The sequence below is a fragment of the Ambystoma mexicanum genome, chromosome 3p (genome assembly GCF_040938575.1).
Source record: "Ambystoma mexicanum isolate Mex_15411 chromosome 3p, UKY_AmexF1_1, whole genome shotgun sequence".
Taxonomy (NCBI): Eukaryota; Metazoa; Chordata; class Amphibia; order Caudata; family Ambystomatidae; genus Ambystoma; species Ambystoma mexicanum.
In genome coordinates, this window is record NC_090925.1 from 702,021,314 (window position 1) to 702,044,780 (window position 23,467).

General features: G+C 49.1%; 1 protein-coding gene and 1 long non-coding RNA gene across 7 annotated transcripts in view; one reads left to right on the plus strand and one right to left on the minus strand.

The window, feature by feature from the left end:
- LOC138580742 (uncharacterized) overlaps nt 1-11,874 on the minus strand; it is a 233,357-nt gene extending 221,483 nt beyond the window's left edge. The window contains exon 1 of the long non-coding RNA XR_011304343.1: nt 11,747-11,874. This is a non-coding gene — a long non-coding RNA (uncharacterized lncRNA). The remainder of the gene's footprint in view (nt 1-11,746) is intronic.
- DBN1 (drebrin 1) overlaps nt 1-23,467 on the plus strand; it is a 326,031-nt gene that overhangs the window by 73,794 nt on the left and 228,770 nt on the right. The gene's annotated exons all lie outside the window — the stretch shown is intronic.

The following is a 23,467-nucleotide window of genomic DNA, read 5'->3' on the forward strand; positions in this document are numbered from 1 at the left end:
AAGCCACATTGGTAGCTAGCCATAATTTGGTTCGTTGTTTGAAGAGGGTAGGAGAATGTGCAGATCTCATGGGTAAAGGAATCGAGTTCCGTAGCTTGGAGGCAAGGACAGGGAAGCTGATTCCCCCGGCTTTCTGGAGTTTGTATCCGGGGATGGTCAGACAATGTGCTTGAGCCGATCTAAGTAGTCGGGTAGGCGTGTAGTGGGAGAAGCGAGAGGAGAACTAGGTAGGGGCCTGATTGTTCAAACATTTGTGTGTAAAGGTAAGAGATTTCAGAGAAATTCTTTGTGTCACTGATAGCCAGTGTAAGCTTCTCCTTGTCTCGGAGATGTGTGAGGATCTAGGGATGTTGAGGGCCGCTCTGATTGCATTATTTTGCATAACCTGTAGTTTGTTCAGGTTACGTTGACTAGTTCCAAGGTATAAGGCATTACAGTAGTCTAGTTTGGACATAACCAACGTCCTGACCAGGATAGTACAATTCTGTGTGGTGAGGAAGGGGCGACATGCTGTAATAAGCTTACATGTATAGGCGGATGCTGAGACAACTGTGTTAGTTTGTCTATTAAGTGATAGGGTGGAATCGAGGTAAATTCCTAATGTTTTGGTATTGGAAGAGACTTTAATAGTGTTACCATCAATGTTGAACATTTTGAAGGCAGGGTCGAGTTTATTCAGTCGTTGTTGGGAGCCCAGGATGAGGAGCTCTGTCTTCGTCGTTAAGACAGAGCTCATGCTGGGCCATCCAGGCTTGGATGACTTGATAGATGTCATTCAAGGCTTTAGTGTCCACTAGATAGTCGCCTGTGATTGGGATGAGTATCTTGGTGTCATCAGCGTAGTTGGTGTAGGTGACACCCGCTCCAAACTATTATTAAATGCACCTAAATCTGCATTTGGTTGATGAAAAGAGTCCAATGCCAAAAAACAAATAACCGCAACTTGCACACATACCCCCAGCCCCCCCAGAACCCCCGATGGGAGGCCCGGGGCCGTAAACTGGGAGGTTTGGGCCAGATGCTGCCCCACTTAGCATGCGCATGGTAGGGACGGGCAGCTGGGTCCCCAAGACAAAGGGGATCCAGGCTGCTAACACTACAGGAAAGCGAGGTGAAGGGGGCAGGGACAACAGGTAGTCCCTGCCCTCTGTCACCTCACATCAAGGGTCCCCCTTCCCATCCGGGTGGATGCGGAGTGGGGACCTTTATAGATCAAAGAGCCCACCTTGCTCGCAGGCAAAATTATGCCTTTATCTTGCAGGGTCAAGGTAGCCCCTCTCATTCTTTCCCCCATCCATCTGAAGGAGACCACAGCAGGACGGCTGCACAAAGAGAAAATACCTCCCTCCCACCCTACAAATAGCTTCGAAGAACCCCACTAGTAGGGGCCAGGTAGATTCTAGACATTACACAAACACAAGGGGAGGCTAAAACGCCTCGCTAAAAAACAAAACTCAATGCCAGGAAGGGCTTTAAAACACACCAGGGTTTATTTTTTATTTTTATTTAAAATACTCAGTCTTGTAAGACCCAGGTGCACAAAAGCCACTGCCTAGGACAACCGCGCAATTAAACCTCAGAGGGGAACTGAAAAGAGTGGGTTAGGAGCAGAGAGAAAATCAGTTCGGCTCTAAGAATCCTCCCTAGAGGGAAACCAATCAAGTAAGGCGCCTATGGGGGCTTTTTCATTCTAAACCTAAGTGGATCACGAGCCGCAATGCTTTTTAGTAAGGCTCCAGGAACCCAGTCCAGCAAAAAATAATTCAGTACAAGGTAGCGCTCTAGGGGTCTTACTAAAAACAAAAGGAGTGAAGAGCTTGAGCAGGAAAATGTACTAGTGAGTCTGAAGAACCCACCTCCACGCATGCACAGGGGGGTCCTACCGCAAGTGGATCAGGAGCAGGGTAAGTTCCTAGTAAGGCTCAGGAACCCACCACCCCATGCATAAACTATCCAAGATAAGCACACTGGGGGGCCCAAACACAAGTGGATCATGAGCAGGGGACGTTCCCAGTAAGGCTCTTAGAACCCACCCCAGCGGCGTAATAGTACAACACAAGCGCTGAGGGGGTCTCACAACACAAGTGGATCAGGAGCAGGGAAGACCCTAGTAAGGCTCCTAGAACCCACCCCTGAAGAAATAACTATCCCACACAGAGCGTGGGGGCGTCTAAAACTCGAGTGGATCATGTGAGTAGAAAATGCCAAATTCATCTCCAAAAGGTTACACCAAAGGGCTAAACCACCTCCATGGAAAACTACAAAACACATGATCAAGAAACTGAAATGGCTCAAAGAACCCAGCCCGAGGAGGATCAAATGCAAGGAAGCACAGAGGGGGTTGTTTTTTCATAGAAAAAAGGATCAAGAGCCATAATATCAGTGAAAATCACCCTATGAGCAGGCGAGGGCGCGAGTGCTAAACCTGGTCAGGTTGGGCCAAATGAAAGGCACATAAGCGCATACCTCCACACCTCACACGGGAAAGACGAGCAGAAGCAGGGAAAACCTGCTGCATAAGACAAGCATGTTATGAACAAGACACAGGTCACACGCTGGGTCCAACAAATGTCACAAGCATTCATATGAAGGGTGGCAGGGATCAGCCTCGAGCGGGCCCTAATTGGGAGTAGGGCCCCCCCGCTCACCTGATCTCTCAGTCCCCAAAATATACTATTTTTCTCTTTTTTTGTATTTTTTTTTTATTATAGTTTTTATTGGCATTTTCATGTTACAAAAAACAAACCAAACAAATAACAACAAACCCCAACAGTCCCCCTCCTCCCCCCAACACCTGGTATGAGAGCAGTCCAGAACTGCAGCGCATGCCTTGAAGAGCAATCCCCGTCCGCCTCACCCCAGTGAGCCCTTTTAAAACGAGGTGACCCGAACCGATATACCTCATCAAGAGTCCTCTTCTCCTGGTGCGTCTATTACTATGCCCAAGAGTCTCATGCTCCGGGGACACCGTCACTGCCTTGGGCCGTCCAGCAGGTATTCCAGTAAGGCCGCCCAGTCCGTCCTGAATTTAAGATGCTGGCCTTGAATGGAGTACGTGAGCCACTCAAGTGCCACCAAGTTCCAGAGCTTAGTTACCCATTCATGATCTTGGGGAGGGACATTCGTTTTCCACCTGCGGGCCAGCACCAATGCCGCAGCCATCATCATTATTATTGCATAAAGCTTACGACCCGCCTTGCTCTCAATTACTGCCAACAATGCCCCCCCCCAGGCCCAGCATCGCCAAGCCTTTTTTACCCCCAGGTTCTAGACCCACAACTTGGTGAAACGCCTCCCAAATCCCAGCCGAGTACTTCTCAATTAACGGGCACTCCCACCATATGTGCTCCCAAGAGCCCACTGCGCCACATTCTCTCCAGCATAGGGAAGAGGTCCCGGGATACATTCTGTGAAGTTTGGAGTGGGTTAAGTGCCACTGGGTGAGCAGCTTTAGCCACATTTGCCTAATTTGCAGGGACCTTGTCAATTTGGGTATCTGTTTCCATAACCAGGCCCAGTCAGTGGCTTCAATTACGGATCCCGTAGCACTTTCCCAAGCCTTCATGTAGGGTCGCACCGGCAGATCCTCACCTGCCTTCATGTGCCTATATAGGGCTGAGATCAGGTGCTTGTCCCCCGATTCCTAACTGAGAAACTTCTCAAAGGGGGTAAGTTGTCGAGTCGATGCTTGCTTTACAGTGGGATGGCTGAGCCAATGCCTTAGCTGACAGTAACGGAACCTTTCCCCTTCACCCAAAGTGAAGTCTGTCTTACACTGATCAAAGGGCTTGACCCGGCCCTCCCCATACATATCCCGTAGCATTCTACATCCCCCCTCCCCCCCCCCGGTGCCAAGCCTGAAATGCGGAAGTGTTGTGACCCGGGGTGAACTGCGGGTTAGTAAAAAGAGGTGTGAAGGGAGATGGATGTGTCATTAAGTGGGCCTGCTGCACCACTTCGTCCCATATATGGCCCACCAGGGCCAGGATAGCACTGCAGTACATCGTAGGCGGCCTATCCTGCTTCGTCTTCCAGAGGACCCCTTCGAGATCCTCCCCCACAACCGCCCTATTCATCGCTCTCCATATTTTCCCCCGATCGTCCTTCTGCCAGTCCCGGTGCACCTTCAGCTGCACCGCCCTATAATACACCATGAAGTCAGGTTGGCCCATGCCCCCCCTCTCTGTGGGGGTTCGCATCACCTTGGACGCTATCCTTGGGGGGGCTTGTTGACCCAAAAAAACCTGCTGGTGGTTTTGTTCAGATACCTGAAAAAAAGACGGGGCAACGTGCACCGGCAGGGCCGCGAAGTTGTACAAAAGCTTTTGGAGAACTATTATTTTTAGGCTGTTAATATGTCCTAGCCATGAAACCGCTAAAGGACCCCAGTCTATCATCTTGTTTTTTAATTTTTCCAGTAAAGGGGGATAATTTGCGTGATAAAGTTGTTCCAGCTTTGCAGTCAATTTAATTCCCAAGTAGGTGATAGAATGGTCCACCCATCTGTAGGGAGAGCTGGCCTTCAATGCGCGGACTGCTGAGGTCGGGACCGTGAGATTGAGAATTTCAGTTTTGGAGGGGTTAACTTTCAGGCCAGCCACAGACCCAAAGAGGGCCAGTTCTGTTTCGAGAGCCGGTATGGCTGTGCTCGGATTAGTAAGAGAGAGTATCACATCATCAGCAAAGGCTGCGATTTTATGCGACTCCCCTGCGAAGGGGATCCCGTTATGAGGTGATTAGACCGTACCACTTTGAGGAACGGCTCCAGATGGAAAGCATACAAAATCGGGGAGAGCGGGCACCCCTGTTTAGTGCCCCTTTCGACATGTACCGGGTTCGACAGCTGTCCGTTCACCGCTAGCCTTAGGATTGGGCTTCTATATTTAGCTCTGATCCTGTCCATACATTTGGGACTGAAGCCCATCCTAAGCATGGTTGCAAAGAGGAAGCCCCACTTCACCCTGTCGAACGCCTTCTCTGCGTCTATTGCCATGAGGAGAGCGGGGATTCCTCTTTTGTGGGCCTTCTCCACAAGATGGGCTAACCTCCTGACGTTATCACTGGCCTGCCTATCTCTAACAAATCCCGATTGGTCCGGGTGAACTAGCTTTTGGACCAGGTGATCTAATCTCTTGGCTAAAATCTTAGCATGTATTTTTGAATCGACATTGATTAAAGCTATGGGACGGTAGGAGGCACACGCAGTTGGGTCATTGCCCTTTTTGTGAATGAGGACAACTTTCGCCTTTTCCATAGGTTTCGTAATTGCGCTGTCCCTTCCCATTTGATTGAAGAGGTTGGTTAGTATAGGAGTGAGTGATTCCTTATGCCGTTTATAAAATTCGGCCACATAGCGATCCGGACCTGGCGATTTAACATTGGGCAGGTCTCTTGCTTCCCTTACCTCGTCCTCTGAAATATCTCTTTCCAAAGCTTCCTTCTCATCTTGCGTTATGCAGGGTAGATTGACCCTATCTAAGTAGTTTAGTTGTTCCCCCAGCGCCGGGCCTACAGACGAGTACAGGGCAGAGTAGAATCTAGAGAATTCCTTCAAGATATCATCAGTATTGGTAGTTATGTTCCCGCCCCCACCTTGATCTTTGATATTGCCCTCCCTGCCTGGTCCTTCCTAAGCAGCCTCGAAAGCAACCGGTCGGCCTTATTAGCTTTGATATAATATTTCTGCCGGAGATACAGCAGGTTCTGCTCTGCCGCCCAAGTCTGAATCAGGTCTAGCTGGCCACGCACTGCCCTATATTCCCTTTTGATAGCCTGGGAGTACACCCCCCTTCTAGCCTTCATCCCTATAATGGACCCTCAGAGGGTAGCCTTGAAGGCATCCCACCTGACTTGCGGTGATGTGTCCCCTGCGGGGTTTTCAATAAAAAAAACGATCTATTACCTCCTCGACCTCTCGGATCAGTAGTGGGTCTTTAAATAGGGAGATAGGATAGCGCCATTTCCACAACCCCAGAGGTCCTCCCCCCGCCTTCAAGGATATGGTCAGAGGGGTGTGATCCGACAACGTTGTAGAGCCCAACGGGATGTCCAGGACCCTCCCCAGGAGGTTTACAGATAGCCAAATGTAATCTATTCGCGAATGAGATCGATGAACGTGAGAGTAGAAAGTATACCCGCCCTCTTCAACCCGTACCTCCTGCCACGCGTCAACTAGGGCCAGGTTAGTGATTTTTCTCCTTCAGGGCTTGTGATGGTCTCCCCTGTAGGGCTGCCCCTCCTGCCATTCTATCTTTCCCTGGGTCCCAAGCAATATTGAAATCTCCAGTAAGAATAATAGGGGACTTGGCAAACTTCTCCAGTTTACCCATGGTGTCTTGAAGGAAGCTGTCTTGTGCAGTGTTAGGGGCATATAGCGTTGCCACCGTTTCCCTCTAGAGAAAACGTTAAGAACCTCTCTTGGTCACCTGATACCTTTCCAGCAATATGTAGCTCCAGCCCATCACTAAGAGCCATTAGGACTCCTGCTTTCTTTACCGCTTGAGTCGCCTGTAGAGACCTGGCGTATCCCCCGAACTTGAGCCTTCCCCTGTCAGCTGTTCGAATGTGGGTCTCTTGGAGCGTAACTATGTCCAGCCTTTCGCGCCTGATGAGGCGCTCCACTTTCTTACGCTTAATTGGCGAGTTTAGGCCATTGACGTTTGAGAGAAAAGATCCTCAGTGCCCACTGGCTAGCCATAATGGATCAACTAAAAATAACATATAGCTCTCTGAGGTTTGTAAAGTAAGTGGCACTCATTGCTTGTGCTCCCCAATTCTGATGCACTGCAGAAGCTCTGTTTGCCATCTGAACCCATGACTCTCCCATACCCCTTTTATCCCCCCCCTTGCCCTCCCCCACTTGCCTCAGGCAGTGTGGGACGACTGGCCTCAGCCCCCCTTGAATAAGAATCTCGAGAGTCGTCCCATCGAGTGCCCCCCAAGTGTTCCAACGCGGGATATCCCAATCTCATTCCAAGATGTGTGACCCCGCCCCCCCCACCCCAAGACCATTGCTGTATTAGATGCATATCCCACCCCTGGCAATGAAACTTTGTGCCCACCCCAGGCATTTTATCTCAACTCCATCAGGGATACCGCTTGGTAAGAAATCAGTTTTGCAAGCCCTGGCCATTCCTCGGCGATGGGCCCCTCCGGGGGTGACCGAATCTAATTTTTCCTCGATTTCTTTGAGCGGGCCGTGGACCACTCTCACTCCCTCTGGGCGGGCGCCCTTCTGAGATGACGGCGGGGGCAATGATTGCGGAACCTCCTCTTCGAGCCCCAGCAAAGCGAGGCCCTGCTCACATGTGGTGGTCTTCTGGGCATTCCCTCGCCATTCAAAGGCCAGGCCAAAGGGATGTAGCCATCTATACCGGACGACTTGTGCCCTTAAGTGGGAAAGAACCGGGGCCATCTTTTGTTGTTTGTGTGGGGTTACCTGCGCCAGATCCTGATACAGCACAACCTCAGAACCATTGTACGTGAGCCTACCAGCCTTCCTTGCTGCTGTTAGGACACGCTCCTTCACCATGAAACTGTGCAAGGCTACCAAAACATCCCTGGGTCTGGCGCCTGGATCCGATCGTTTAGGGCCCACTCTATGTATCCTGTCAAAGATGATGTCTTCTGATCCCGACTCCTCCAGGAGGTCCGCGAAAATACCCTTCACCGCCTGGGGGAGATCTTGATCCAAAGTGTTCTCAGGAAGGGCCTTGATCTGAATGGTCGAGTGCCTAGACCTGTTTTCTAGATCCTCCACCTGGAGTTCCAGGTTATGCGTCGCTGTCGCCAGTGTATCCAAGAGAATGTCGCCCTTCTTTGCGTCCTCGGCAATATCTTGGATCGCCCTCTCATTAGTGTCCACCCTTTCCTCAATCTTGCTAATGTCCCTTTTGATCTACTGGAGGCCTTCCGCCAGGTCTTCCCTAAGGGCATCCATCTGCCTTTGCCCCGCATTGGTGATCTTCTCCACTATGTCAGCCAGTAAAAGTTTCAGCGCTGCCTGGGTGACAGGTTGCTCCAACGCGCCCGCGTCCGCTGGAGGGCCCTCTGCTGGGGAGTCACTGGGGCATGCTGGCTGGGAGTCCTCCGTATCCTTGGCCCATATCTTGGTGAGGGCATTCTCCTGCGGTCTCCTCTGGGGCCTTTGAAGGGCTTGGGGATCCTTGGCTTTATTCTTAGACATAATGTTGGGTGCTCCGAATACTATGGGTAAAGACTGGAGGGTCGTTTTCCCCGCTGACCCGAATAGCTCTGACTGTGCACAGATGTGGGAAGGGCCCTCCTGCAGGCGCCAACGGTCGGAGCAACCCTCTACGCGTCGGCGACACCCCCAGGAGCCCGGCGGGGATCCTGCAATTTGGCTATCTACTGAGAGTGCTGGAGCAGAGAAGTGATGTGCGGCCCCCAGAGTTCCAGACAAACGAGAGCAGGGGGGTGCAATCCTGGTCCTTCAAGCGCAGAGGCATAGAGTCTCCCCCTCTGAACCAAGCCCGTGCCTCCACGGCAAGAGGGGAGGCACAAGAGGGAAGGGGGGGCCCAGTGCACCGCCTCCTTGACCCCCTCCCTTCCTCCACATATGTCTCTGAAGACCTGTGTCAGCAGGTACCAGTCTGTTGACGGGGGTAAGCAATGGGGGGGGGCTCACAAGCTCCAATGAAGAGGCCCTCGTGGGTGCCGATGAAGGTGACCAGGAGCCGCCCCCACACCCAACCAGAGCGCAATCTGTGTCCTATAATGTAGATACCTGTGGGGGGTACCCGACGGCATCCCCAGCTCCCCCTCCTCGCTCAGCTCTGAGCCTGCACAGCCCCCTCTCCAAGACCTCCACAAGATGTGCTTCCCAGCACCGGCGGCTCCGTCTGCTACTCTCACTCCGGCGATGGGTCCTGAGCACGGCTGCTTCGGAGCACAAACTGGCAAAGAGCTCAGGAGGGGGAGCGGAGACTCCCAACACTGCACCGGCCAGGCTCGTCTGGAGGCGCGGGACACCCTGCCCCATGACCGCTCCCGCCACTGCCTGCTGGTCTGGCGCCCTGCGCGCCCAAGGCGGTGCCCGGCGACAGGTCCACTATCCTCGCTGCGCCAGGCCGCCGCTCTCCACTGCCCGGTCTCAACAATGCCACAGTGGCAGGCACGACCAGGTCCTGTTCCTCTGTCAGCGGGTCGCCTGCCGCCGATCACCGTCGCCTGGGGTGGGCAGCACCGGTCAGATGGGCTGAAGGTCAAGTCTCAGGGTCAGGAGCTCGGTGACCGCGGTGTTCAGAGCATCGCGGCCATCTTGGAATCTGTTATTCTCTTTTATGATGATGTTATGGTTGGTTTTTCTTTTGCACCATGGTTGGTACTAAAATAAAGCTTGTGGCCAAGGTTTTTCCACCTCACATCCTGTTTCAGTCTCCTCATTCCTGATACTGTCATTACTGTCATGGCATACTGGTCATCCATGACACCTGTCACCTGCATGCCCCTCCCACGCACAAAACACTTCCAGGCATACGTTTGGTACTGTCTAATTTGCGCATTTTCTTTTTGTATTGAGTAGGAGTTAACACTGTGTCCAACCTCTCGCCACTCCTCAGCAGACTTGACACGGCCTAAGTCCTGCAGATTTGTGTGTAGAGAGCACGTCTCTGAATAACTATGAATCCTTCTTTCAATATAAGAAGGTAAGCGCAGCACAAAGAGAACATTTGGAAAGGAGTGGCATATGCAGACGATTCCTTGAAGGCCCCAGAACTGCCCGAAGAAGGGGCTGGTCTTCTCATCACCATTTGAAACCCCATAAGAAAACCGTCGGGATAAGGAGGACTGCCAGCAGAGCAAACACAAGGCAGGAGTCTCAGTTGGGAACTTAGAAAATCAAATACCAACCACCTTTGAGAATGTCTCCCGGGGCGGGGGAGTAGGAGACCCGTAAAATCTGGGGGGGACAGGTGACACCTTGGGACTTTTCTTTTTTTATTTATGTATTGTTTTTTAGTCAAAGAACTCGACTTTGCCACTTAAAGCTCTGTAGCCTCATTCCCCCAACCCTTCACTCCTTCCCTTTTCCTTTCCGGTGCAGTTTACAATGTGGAGACCCCGGGAGGGGGCACAGTATAGCAACTTCCATACACACCTGAGTGCTTTGAAAGGACCATGGTGATGATCTGGCGCAGTTTCAAAGATTTCAATCAAAACATCGTCTTTTACTCCCAGACTACATCGCCCGAAAGTTTCAAAAACCATTAAAACAAATGTCCAAAACTCACTAGACCACAACTCCCAGAACCATTAGACCGCCTCTGATGTCATAACTGGACCACATCTCCAATAACCACTAAACCCCATCATCTGCAACCACTACACCACGTCTCCTGTTACCACTAGGCCACATCTGCTGTAACACTAGAACACAGCTCGTAGAACTACTACAACACATAGGTTTGCACAACTAGACCACATCTGCATTAACTAGTAGACCATCTCCTGTAACCACAAGAACACATTGCCTGTAACCACTAAATTTAATCTTATGCATCACAAGACCACATCGTCTGTAACCACCAGACCACATCCACTGTTACCACTACTAAAACCACATCATGTTACCAGTAGAGCATATCTTGTGTAACCACTGGAACACGTTTATCTGTGACCACTGGACCACCTGTTTTGTAACCACTATATCACATCTCCTGTAACCACTACACCACATCTACTGTAACCACTAGACCACAGGTCGTGCTGCCACTATTAGCTCATGCATGTGCTCTGTGGGCTCATGGCTTAGAATTAAAGGCTCACCGGGCACACTGCCTTTTTGTGCTCGCATGCTTCAGATTCCCTGCAGGCTTGGGACAGGGCAGGTGGGTCCGCACAGTTCTCATGGAGCCCCAATGGAAGGGGTTACTCGCTGGCAAGCCTTTCAGGTGGCTGGGGGTAAGCGCTGGAAAGATGCCCGCTTGCCTTAAATTTGGGGACTGGGGGCACGTTGGAGAGGTCATGAGTGCGGTCATTTTGGATTGGCGCAAACTGAGTGGCCCACATCCCCATGTAGACAAGCGTGAGAGGCAGAGCATCAACCAGGGGCTAACTCATTCCTTTACGCTGCTCTCTACTACACCGACATGTCCCGTTTCCAGCCGCTTCGTAGCGCTACCTCCCGCCTGATGCCGGAGGGTTGTTTATATGGATGACTTGACCTGGTGAGGTAGGATATTGAGAGGCCCACTCTCGGGTGCTGCCGCGCACAAGGCATATCCTCTGCCAGTAGCAAGGGGAGGCTGCTTGCATTGCTTCCTAAAATGGCGCCACACTAGGCTGCTCCCAGTCGACCACTATTTGCTGCAAAGGGGAAAGGAAAGCCTAGTGTCCACTCCCTGTCTGTATTTAGGGGCACCCTGCACGTGGAATTTCACAGCCTTCCAAGCAGGCTCAGAGTGTTGTTTTTTTAAGTTTCCATTATATGGACTGCCTATTTTATTCTCATTACTTATACTCACTAGAAAGTAGTAGACCCACCATGGTTGCACACAACATGGCTAGGTGCATTGCCCCGAACGCCCACCCCAAAAGGCGACAATTCACAACTGAGAGAGCTTCAAAACCCACACACTTTACGTGGCCAAGACACACCGCATTATAAACAGAATTGCGCTATGAGCAACACCTCCCACCTCCCCATTCCAATGCGCGCTGCGTCCTGCCAGCGCAGCAGCCCGGCCTGCCCTCAGGGGGGCCAGGCCAGCCCACTTTGACTTACCTTGAGGTCACCGTCTCGTTGAGTCTCTGCCTCTCAGGGGGTTTGTCCCCGGCATGACAGCGTTGCAGGAGAAGTTCAGTCTGAGTCGAGTGTCACACTCTCAGCATGCGTCTCTGCCTGTTGGCCCTGGCTTCTGGAAGGTGAGGGCGAGGAGGCTGCGCAGCTGTGCAATGCACACTCAGGGCTGGCACGTGCAGTATGTTCCCGAGGCCCGGCCTGGGCACACGTGACACTCCAATGCACAGGCGCGGGTGGGGAGGGGGAGTTGTTGTTGTAACAAGATTGTAATCTTGTTACAAGAATTTGTAATGCCCGCTGCTGCTGCTGAAGGGGGTGAACTGCGTGCAAAGTAAATTTAGTCAGGTTTGCACGCATCACTCTGCACACACACATTGGGGGAAAGTGGGGGGCGGTATAAATGTCATTGCATCCCTCCAACTTAAAATTGTGGGGGGATTTGTCCCCCCCTCTCCCCTATGTCCTACGCCCGTACCCTGGGGTCGCATAGGAACCCCTCCTATACAATAGGCCAAGGGGCAAGTACGTGGCCGATTGGAAAGTATAGTCCTGGCCAGAGAGACTTACATTTTCACGCCTCTAGATGCACTTTCGGATGGGTTATCCCCTTGTGTCTGGGGGGCCCAGTTGGTAAAAATGAATATGCTTTTTTTTAAGGCTTAGCTCTTCATCAAAGACAAGCTGACAAAACAACTGTAATAAATGTCAATCACGAAAGCGGCTTCAGTACTTTTTGATGGCTTTGTTGACCCTTTTTACGTTCCAGGATATAACTTGAAGATGGTGGAAAGTTTGTGCGGGGTTAGCCATTTGTCACCGGCTACGACGACAGCCCAAGTACCAAGCATCTTGTCATTCTTGGCCCTCTTCCTCCCTCGGGAAGGGCTATCTCTGCAGCAAAGATTGGGACTTGAGCACAGGAATAGTTATTTGCTCAAAGAAGCACCTTCAACAAAGCAGGAGTAACAATATTACCAGTTACCTAGAGCTCTGGGCTCAGGGAATGTTCCTGTTTAACCAGGAGAAGCATTAAGTACGGTTTGGGCTCAAACATTAGTGCTAGAGGGTCGTAGGCTGCCACCATGACTAGCCTCTTGCAAAAAGCACCTGATCTGTGGTTTACGTTTCTTTGTAGCTAGGCCAAAGCTTCAGTGCCATGATGTTGGGCCTTCAAGAGAGCAGTTGGCTTACTTTGCAATGGCCTGCAGTGATTTGTGCTCTGCGGCTGAATAGGGCTGATCCGTAACCTAGATGAGACTGTTACCTTAACACCACAGGATTTGTGTTCTGGAGGAATCATAGTGATTGTAAATTTAACATAAGGGATATAAGACCAAAGGAAACCCCATGTGAATACAAATGATGTGTGCCTAGTTTCATTCAGTAGGCTTCCACCAATCTTCATCTTTGTTTCAGAATTCCTGAGGGCATGTACCATTCCAAGCAATTCCTGTGACGCCTCCCTCTGGCCATACGTTTTATTCCTCTGTAAGACTCCCAGGGAGCTGGTTACTTCCGGTGTCCCCTCCTGGGGGCTGGGTTAGAGGGCACAGTCTGCTCTAGCAGCCTGTGGTGTTCAGGATCTGAATTTTAAGTCTCCACAACAGACTCTTGTTGGGTAATTAGTTTTGCATTCGCCTGCTATGGCATTTCCCTTTCCCTTCCTCTGGGACACCAATTATCTTAATGATTTCCTGATCCTCAAATTCCATATTATTAATTGTCTGTCCAAGCCCATCGCCAGACTGCATCACAGGAGATTTCCCACTGTGGGGTGTGAGATTCCCTGTTTGCGTTGCCATTTTGTTGGGTTAACACAGAAAGATCCTCTTCCTAAATACACAAAGCATACATATGTTTGCCATTTAACAATCTTGCATCTATTATTAACTTTATCCCCTCAACACCTAACAATACTTTTTCTGTGTGATCGCGTAACCATGAAGTGTTAGTGTTACAGATTTAACCCTGAGGATTCCAAGTTGGAATTCTTTTGCTGTCATTGCAGATCTTCATGTACTTCCGAATGCACACAATGTCGCCACGCAGACTATACGATTTTGCCTGCTATCCTGCTCTGCTATTAATTGCTGTCACAACAAAGCTTCAACTTACCTTATGGATGTCACTCTGCCGACTAGTCCCTAGGTTAAATCTAACCTAATGGGCAGTCAGGAAATAGTTATTCTAATCCAAAGTAATTCCCTACAATTGACCATAGAACGACTCTAAACTGAAAGACTGTGTTTAAAAAAAAGAGTTTATCAACACATAATTGGTCGAGGCTCCATCCCAGAAAAGAGATGATTATATTATTTTCTAAAGCAATTATTGGAGGATGTAGCCAATAATTCCATTGTCGCTCACAAACTGACTACATCAAATTGCATAAGCGATAAGAAACCCTGGACTCTATCTAGCAGAGGCACTGGACAAGGAACCAGTAGACAAATCTCATCTGGATATGTCCAATACCCAGTCCCTCTTGTGAGGAGTGCTCTTATCGCCAACTCAATTTGTTTGGTTGGCAGTTCACTTCCCCCTGCCCCACTCCCCATAGCACTAAAGATATTTCAGAATGAACACTGTACAATATAGTCCTCCATTAGTGAAGACCCAAGTGGTCATCTTTGTTGATAGCCCATGAAGATGTGGTAAATATGAAAAGATTACATGTCAAAAATGTATCTGACTCCTCAGTTGAGTACTATGAGTTCAGGCTAGCCTACCGTGATTTTGATAATGGTCTGTCAGCTTTAAAGTCAAGGATTTTCCTTTGAACGGTAGCTCTGTACGGTATTACCCAATTTGATCGATCGAATGGTACATCTGACCGAATTCGGCCAGCACCATTCGATCGATCAAATTGGGTAATAAATGCCGAACAAGGGGAGCGGGGTTTGCGGGGGTGTCCCCTGCTCCCCATGTTCAGAATTTTTGGCCATGAGGGGAGGTTGGAGGGGCACCCTGTGGCATCAGAATCCGACCTGCGTTAGAGGACGGAACTGAGGCTGCAGGGTCAGGAGAGGCAGCGGACCAGGAAAACTTAAGTGGGGGGTTGAATTGGGGGAGGGGGGCGGGACAGAGATTTGTGGTATTTGGCCACGGTAAAATTGCATTTGCTGCAAAATTGACTACCCAATGTGTAATCAGCCCGATTCAGTGCGTAGAATATTCTCTCAAAAGATGGCTACGACAGGATACCATTTGTACAACGATATGGCAAATGGTTACCATTTGATGGCTGTATGATCAAATAATAATTAAGTAATGTGAAACAGTACATTCGTGCCGAGAAGATAATGATCTACCGAATAGCATAAAATCTTTAACTGAAAAGTATATGGGCGAAAAATTGACCTCTGGCTAAGAGACATTCGGTTCAAGCTACTTGGCTTAAACTACTTCTGCTCTGAAATAAGATCAGAGATTAGACCAGCGCTTGATGTGAGCCCATCAACAGCCTCCCTTGCGGTACAGTGCATGGTTGGAGTCAAATTACGTATAGTATATATGTCATGACGTTGCGTTTCTTCCCCTCTTTGCTTTTATAGTTTCAGTGATCCAATTGTTAATCGTGCCCATAGGTTCCTGCAATTTATTCTGAATGTTCAAATTGTGTGAACAGTCTTTTTAAAAATATGAATTGGAGGCATTTATTTTTCTTTAATGGTTCCGAATGATCTCTGTTGCAACTTTTTTTTCTTTGTAATGATTTTTATCCAAAATAAACTTGATTTCTAGTGGATAACAGTGGACCAATCCCCCCGAGTTCTGTCATGTATTGCTGTTGCCTGCTCGCATACTCGGTGGTTTTGTGCTCTGCACTGTATCTTACCCTGTGATATAATCTGGGACACACACTAGGCCTCTGCCCAACGCGGCCCATCCTACAGAAAAGGTGATGGCAACAGCGGAGTACTACGTGTTCTCCAACTGCATCTACTACCAGGGAGTTTACTTGACTACAACAATTTCACAGATTTGCATTCTTCTGAAATCGAAAATGCTTTGTGATCAAAGGAAGGCTGTGATCTTATGCTTCATAAGGTTTTGTGGTATCAAACAATTTCCCCTTGCCTGCCCTCATAATGAAACCACTCTGGGAAGCGGTAACAATTTTCGGCCTTGTGGTAGTCTGACACTTATGGACACACCTGAGAGTCCCCAGGGGATAAGTGTCTTTCTCTGGGCCTCCCTACTTCCAGTGGACTGGAGGCCCTCTGTCATAACTTTAATATGTGCCATACACTTTTATTTGACTTCTGGCTCCCCAAAAATGAATCCTGATTGTACTCATCTCTATGGCTCAAACCCTTACTCCTTACTGTTCGGCAAGTCAAATATTGGGGATTGTCTACTTATCCTCTAGTCTGTTGGTGTTCTCTGCGTCAATCCTGGGTAGCGTGTGCCGCTTGCTGTCTGAGTTAAGTTGTTGTCCTTCCTCATTGAAGGCCCCTTTTGGTGTACTTCCATGTAGTATGCAAACCTGCCAGCTGTTTTATTTCCAGTCCATTTCAATGAATAATATGCAACGGTTGGTGTGTTGCAGACTGAGATGGCCTTCAAGAGTTCCCTACCAGTATGACCACTGAAGGTCTTTTTTCAATGTACAATATAGAAGATCTTTGAAATCTGGCCGTCCAATATGGACTTCCCAGAGCAATGGCAGTGGGTGTGATGAATTGAAAACGTTCTGGTCCTCACTTTTCGGTAACCTCGAGGTGGGCGGCTATGCCCACATCTGGGTCTCCAGTTTTCTGTCTCTAGAGACCCACACTACAGTTAACTACCGACCCTGGTGCATGTCTGGTATTGCGCCTCATGCAGAAGAGCTGTGGCCTAGCTGTCGTGGCTGAACTGCCCCTTTTTTGGGTCCTTGCAAATCTGACTTACATACGAGCTTCCCCCTTCTGTTAAGGCCAGGCAGGCTGAAAACCAAACGTCTGGAGGATTGCCCAGAGCAATGCCAGTTGTTATGATTTAAGTCAAAACCTTCCAGCCATCACTCTTCAGTTTTGCGACATCCAATATGGGCATCATGGGAATTCTTAACCTTCGCCATGGCTAGTGGGGTGATTTATTTATTTATTTATTTATTTATTTATTTTTTTGGGTGGAAGTGCGTATTGGGCGGAGCAGCCCTCTATGCTCCATCTTTCTCCTCCTCCCTCAGTCAGCGGCACCACCACACCACCAGAGGCCAGTTTGGTCCAGCAGCCCCCTTCTCTTCGCTTGCGTTTGCAGGTCCCTGAGTCCGGCTCTGTCTTAGTTTGTTGTGTGGGTGGGTGGGTGAGTGCAGTGGACTTTAAACACAGGCATGCCCCACCCTTAGTCGAGGGGACCACTGCGCGATACATTTTACTGACCTCATACTAATTGTGTTTTTTAAATTATTATTTAGAGTGTGTGTGTAGCGTCCAAGCAGCTTTGCATCCACTTCTGAGCACTCGCATTTCAGAATGATTGGGGCATAAACCGGCCTCCTGTGTGCCGCAGCCGTCACTGGTTTACTCGGCCGCATCAGTCAACACTGCCACAAATGCTTCTGCTCTGCCAACAAGTTGGCCTTTGGCCTGGGCTGCGTCTGGTCATTTGGGATCCCAGCTCTGTTGAAAAGTCGGCTACACTACCTGCATCTGCCATCTACCCAGCAGTGACGGGGGCAGCTTTTGGTGCGGGGTCGGGGGTGCAGATAACTGGGCGCCAGTGGGAGGCTGGGGCGCACTGGGCACGAGGGGGGGCAGCCGACCGTCCTGCACCCCAACCCCTGGCTCCACCACGGCTACCCAGCCTTCTTTGTTGGTGTTCCACGGCAACACTCGCCCTTTTCCAGGCCCTTTGAGTTCAAGGCTATCTAGGTGAAACAGTTGAATGTTTTTATTACTAAACTGAGTCTAAATCCGGAATTATTATTTTTAAAATCTATGTTGGGACGAGTCCTGGGTAACCTTTCAGGTATCGCACTATTTCCAAAGGAAGAGGTTATATGTAGAGAGTATGCACTAACAGTCGATGGCCTGCACTATTGTGATTTAACAAGCTCTTCCTTCGAAAGCAAACTCTTCTACTAGGTGCATATAGCATGAAACCCCCGCCGGAGTTTACAAGAGCTGCTCATAACGGGTCTTGCCATTTATTAAAGCAAATGGTACTCATTTTTTGACTCTACACTGTCCGATCTAACCCCCCACCCCCCGCACGCTCCCACCAGATGGAGGGCCCATAGAAAACTGACAAGTTACTCGTCCCAAATTCTTAGGTCTTCCTTCACCCCTTTCCTCAGCTTGGGCGTCTTAACCCAACAGTGGCCCTAGTCAACCACTGCAGGACTGCCACCCTGTGGTATTAGCCCAGTGGCAAAGTTGAGCTGCCCTATAAGGGACTGCAACTGTCTTTGGGTCACCTTTTTACTCTCCCAGCCAAGTTTCACTTCCCCACTAAGGTTGTTACATTGACTGTCGCCAGGCATGGTTCATGTGCAACTTTGTCCAGCTCGCTACCCAGGAAGGGGAGGCAGGTAGTGCTTTCACATTTTGTATGCTTCAGAGGTACTTCAAGCCTCCCCATCGTGCCAGATGTATCCGCTTTTCTGGAGCAAGTCATCCTTTGCTCGCCCCCACAAACAGGAGGCCGTCTAGATGATGTAAACCCTCTTTGAGTCCACTCTCCTGTTCACAGCACAATTCCAAAATGGTTCTAACCGCTCACACGCGGCACACGAAGTTGCTCTATCCAATGACGAACAAAGTTTATAGTAGTAGTCTCTTGTGAAACCCAGCAGGGGGTAACCTGGCCAACTAGAAGCTGCCTTAATTATATTGTGGTGTCTACATATTACATTTTTGGGGAAAGAAACTCAAACCGTGGCAGGTGGGCACTGATTTGCTGCTGTGTCATCTGTTGCATGTCAAAATGTTTGGTTTTATATTTATTTTTAAAGGCTGCTAGGAGCTGCTAACTGGTATAGATGCTGCCTTCCTCTCCAAAAGGTTCAAAATGTTTTTTATTTGTATTTTACAAAGATACCCAGGTGTATCTTCTGTGCCCAGTCTCGGACTGTCCTATAGGGCAACATAGCAATGCTCGAACCAAAAACATAAATGTGGGCTAGAATTTTGGGACAAACTAGGCCAATTTATTTGGCCTAGGTGGGCCTGTTTGATAAGTTACTTCACTATGCAGTTAGTCTTTTTTTTAAAAATGTAATAAATATTCTTAAAAATGCACAATTTGCATCACATTTGATCATAAACCTCCCCCTTGGGTACAACTCAGTCTCTCACAAAAGGAATACATTGCTGTTTGCAATTGTGGGCCACTTTTTCATTGGTGCCTGAGACAATTGTATTCCCCAGTCTGACCTGTCTGTGTCTGTTAAAAGAATGCAGTTGAATGTTCCTACATTATCAAAATGTATGTACATAAAATAGTCATAATTTAGCCCCCACTTGACAAAATCCACAACCATTCATGCTTTGGTATCTAATCTTTCTGAAAACCTTTGTCCACATTCGTCAAATGGCAACAAAATTATAAGCCATCTAAAAATGTTGAGAACCCTTCTAATTTAGCCCCCTCTTGACAAAATCCCACCAAACTTTGTAAAACATTTATATCTAAATCTAAAATCGTTTTGCAAACTTTTGTGCATATTCATCAAATGGTACCACATTTATAAGCCTTTACAATATTTTAGACCCCCCCCTCTAATTTTTCCCCCTCTTGACAGAATCCCACCAAACTTTGTAAAAACATTTATCTCTGGATCTAAAATCATTTTGCAATGTTTTTTGCTGTTTGGTCAAATGGCACCACATTTATAAGCCTTTACAATATTTTGGATCCCCCTTCTAATTTTGTTCCCTCTTGACAAAACAGCAACACACTTTTCAAAACCATTCAGAATCCGGTCTAGAATGAAATTCCCAAATTTCATGCAATTTCATTGAGTGGCGCCAAAGTTATAAGCCATCCAAAAACTGCTTTTCACCAACCCTGTAATGCACAAATAAGCATAGATGCCCCTGAATATCTAATATGTGTGTGAACATCATAGGACTGCCCCGGACTGTTAGCGGACATCGGAGAAGAAAAACACCTGTTTTTTTGGCTTTTTAAGGCCATATCCCATCCCATCCTCATCACATCTCACCTCCCCAGAGATGGTTGAATTAGTTTAACAAGTGCAATGTTGTGTTTTTTAATGTTTTTAATGCGATGTCGGCGGACAATGGGCACTGCCCACAAATCCAATATGGCGGGCATTTCTAAAAATCTGTCACACCTCACATTTTTTTATCGACCAATCAGCTGATGCGTCCAATGTCCGCAAACATCATGCCACCCCTTAGGCCAATCGAAGGCCCGTCCGCAGACCGAACCCAGATATCACACATTTTTTTAACCTACTTTTTGGTCGTTTTAAAAAAACGACTGGATGTATTTACACAAAATTTATCACACTTTCACGTCCAAGCCGGCGCTCATGCCACAAATTTGGTGAAAATCTGTCCAGCGATTTGGGCTGTAGATGTGAGCAAAACATGTTTTCCATTGCGTCTATGGGAAAAAACACACATTTTACGACCCCCCTATAACTTTGCCCTCCCCCGCCTTCATAATACCTCACCAAACTTTGCAGGATCGATCTGGCGGGGCCATATACTGTTTTGCAAAGTTTTGTGAGGATTCATATGTGGGGGGGAGGGGGGGGGTGAAGTTATAAGCCGCCCAAAAAGTGCTCTTCCTATGGGTTGAGCAACTTAATCATAAATGCAGGGCTGCTACCGCAGGCCCTATAACATATATGATTTGTTTCATTCATTTAAAATTGCCTGCTAATTACAATTCTACTCTGCATCTTTGTAAATAATGATTTCATGTCTGTAAGGCCCCAACTCCTTTCTTGCTTTCCATCAAGAGATGCAATCCTCACCGTCTACAAAGTGATCCCCAAACTTCCCTCCTGAGAAGGATATGTGCTGTGTCATTCTGTATTCACCAGTTTCCTGCCCAGTGGGAACACCTTGGCATTGCAACGGTCCTGGCACTCTACCCAATTCTCACTCTAATTCTGTGGTCTTCAAACTGTGGGGCTGGCCCCCCTAAGGAGGCTCTTCAGAAAGGGGGTCCAATGCCTGCTTTCAGTAGACAATATAAGCAGATATGGCATGTGTGTGGGTGAGGGAGGCGCATAACACGTTGGAATGCCACTGCTCTCTGAGTTTCTTTCCTTGTAAACCGTAGCGCCTTGCTGATCTTGAGCTGCTCCCCTGGACCCTCTGTGAGGAATCTCCACGCTATACTTGTTTACATCCCGAAAACCCCGCCAGACCTTTCAAGAGCTGTTCTCATTGGGTGTGGCAGATATCCGGCTAAGTGTTATTCATTTCACCACTCTCCGAAGGATGACCACCTGTGCCCGTCCCCATCGTTACTTCATCTTGTCACCTCCATAATCCAGCTGACCTCGGCCGGCGACACGTGAACCCGCCGAGCTATCTCGCCGACACGCTGTTGCACGCTGCATGTCCACGCGCTGCTGGCGACCGTGTGCAACAAAAGGGAAGCCGACGGGCCGTGTGCGGAAAAGAAAATCGCTTAGATTTACAGAGGCGTGCGGGGAAGGTATGCTTGGTATCGGAGAATGGAGACGGGGCTTCCTTCTGTGTCCTTGTTGCTAAGAGACCAAGAACTGGCAACCTCATGTGGACATCTATATATCGAGCGGGAGCTTGGCGTACCTTCTTTGGACCAGAACATCGACAGTGCTTTTATAAAGAGCTCTAATGGAAGGTATGTTGTGTGCGGGTTGAAAGGGAGCTTGGCGGGCAGAAAAAAAACAAGCTATGCAGTACGCCTGCCTCTTGCCCGTCTCCATAAATATGCCCGCCACCATGCTCCTCACAGTACTAAACACATTTACCCCGGCCCCAGACCATACCCCACCTCAAACCTCCCCCCTCCTGCCCCCTCCAGCCGGTATGCTCGGTCCCCTCTGTACTCCTTGTATGCAGCCCTCGTTTTTCCCTCTGTACTTTAATCACCCTGCCTATTCCCCTGGTAGGACCACCCTATCCCCTCCAGACGGCGCTTCTTAATCCGCCATCCTCCTCCGCCCCTCCATTCCTCAGGTGTTTACACCGCACTGTACTGTGACTGCATGTCTTACAATGACGCAAAAGCAGCATCTGAATGAGGGTTGCATCTGTCCACACCATCCTCCTCTATGGCCTGCGTAGGCTGGAGCGGCCAGGAATGGTGGCCTGGCTCTGGCATGGTGGCTCCTGCTTCTGAAGGACCGAGTACTATCTGTTGTGGTCTCCTCCTTTTACTTCAAACCCTCTACTTTTCTCTGTTGCTATTTCATAGAGCTATAATCTCTGTCTAGCCTCTGTCATCCACTCCTTTTGGCCTCCCATTTCGACAACACCCCAATTCTGCTTTGCATGGATGGGGGTTGACTTGTAATGCAGTGGAGTGTCTGTCTGATGGCCTTCCGCTTAGTCGATGGGTGGGCACAGGCCCAAGCTCTAGGCTGATCCAACCGAGGTGTGTATAGAGTTGTCCAGTGAGGAACTCTGGGACTCTTGCCTCAGGCCGCCTCTGACTAGAGCATCCCCCACCCGTTTCTTGCAGTAAGAACTTTGGTTTTTACAATGAAACACCCCTTATCACTGGATGTGCTATCCTTGCTGTGGCTGCTGGTTTCATTTGGCACCTCCTAGTCCTCTGCCAGATTCTGCCATTTCTCTCGCCTTCTAGTTCAGTGGTCTACAGGCTGTGGAGCTGGCTATCCTAGAGGGGCCTTGAGACTATTTGACGCGGGGGAGCTAGATGGCAACACTCTTAAACATCAGGGAATTTCCAACATTGGGTTGAGCCCAGGAACCATTTTTACTCTAGGTCGGGCTCGGCACAAAATAAGTTTGTAAACCTCTGCTCTTGTTAAAGATTATCCCTTATCGCTTAGATGATGGGAATGTCTTGATTTGGGGTGCCCGGCCTATTTTATCCATTAGCTTCAGGCCATTCAGGGAGCTCTAACCTAGCTTCTAAAAGTGGTATGCAGAATGGACCATATCGCTCCAGTGCCTCACCAACTTCTCACATGCACCGGAAGGGTTAGTCTAGCCATAAGAAACGTGGCCAGTTGTAAATGCTGCCTAAATTATGATACAGGAGTAATCTTCACCACCCAGAATGTAGGAAGTGATTGTATGAGGTTAAACCAAACCAGATCACTTAACAGGCTTCAACACTGAAAGAAAGGTGAACCATGGGATCTGGCCCACCTCATCGCCTCCCATGTTGCAGCAATTTTCTAGCGTTTCTTTTATGGTGGGTTTTCTGAGGTCCCTTTAAGAGACCGAATGTGTGACAAAACAAGTGTCCCATGTAAATGGGGCGTCATGCAAGGCACGTAAGTCAGTGCACAAGCGGAGCCCGAACTTGAAATAAGTGTCTGCGTGCCCTTATTGGTGTTCCTAGGTTCCAGCTGTACCGGGCCCTGCTGGCTCACAACATTGGCGACAAGGAGGTTGCTTGTTGATCAGTCACACTTGTCATCGACGGACCCAGCGGTGCGTCTCCGGCAACGCCATTTGCTCTTCAGATGCACGTGATGCTCTGCACGCCCATTCTGCTTGCTCAGAGCCGTGCCACACTGCTCCGTGCTACGCGGTGAGTGTGTTCACCATG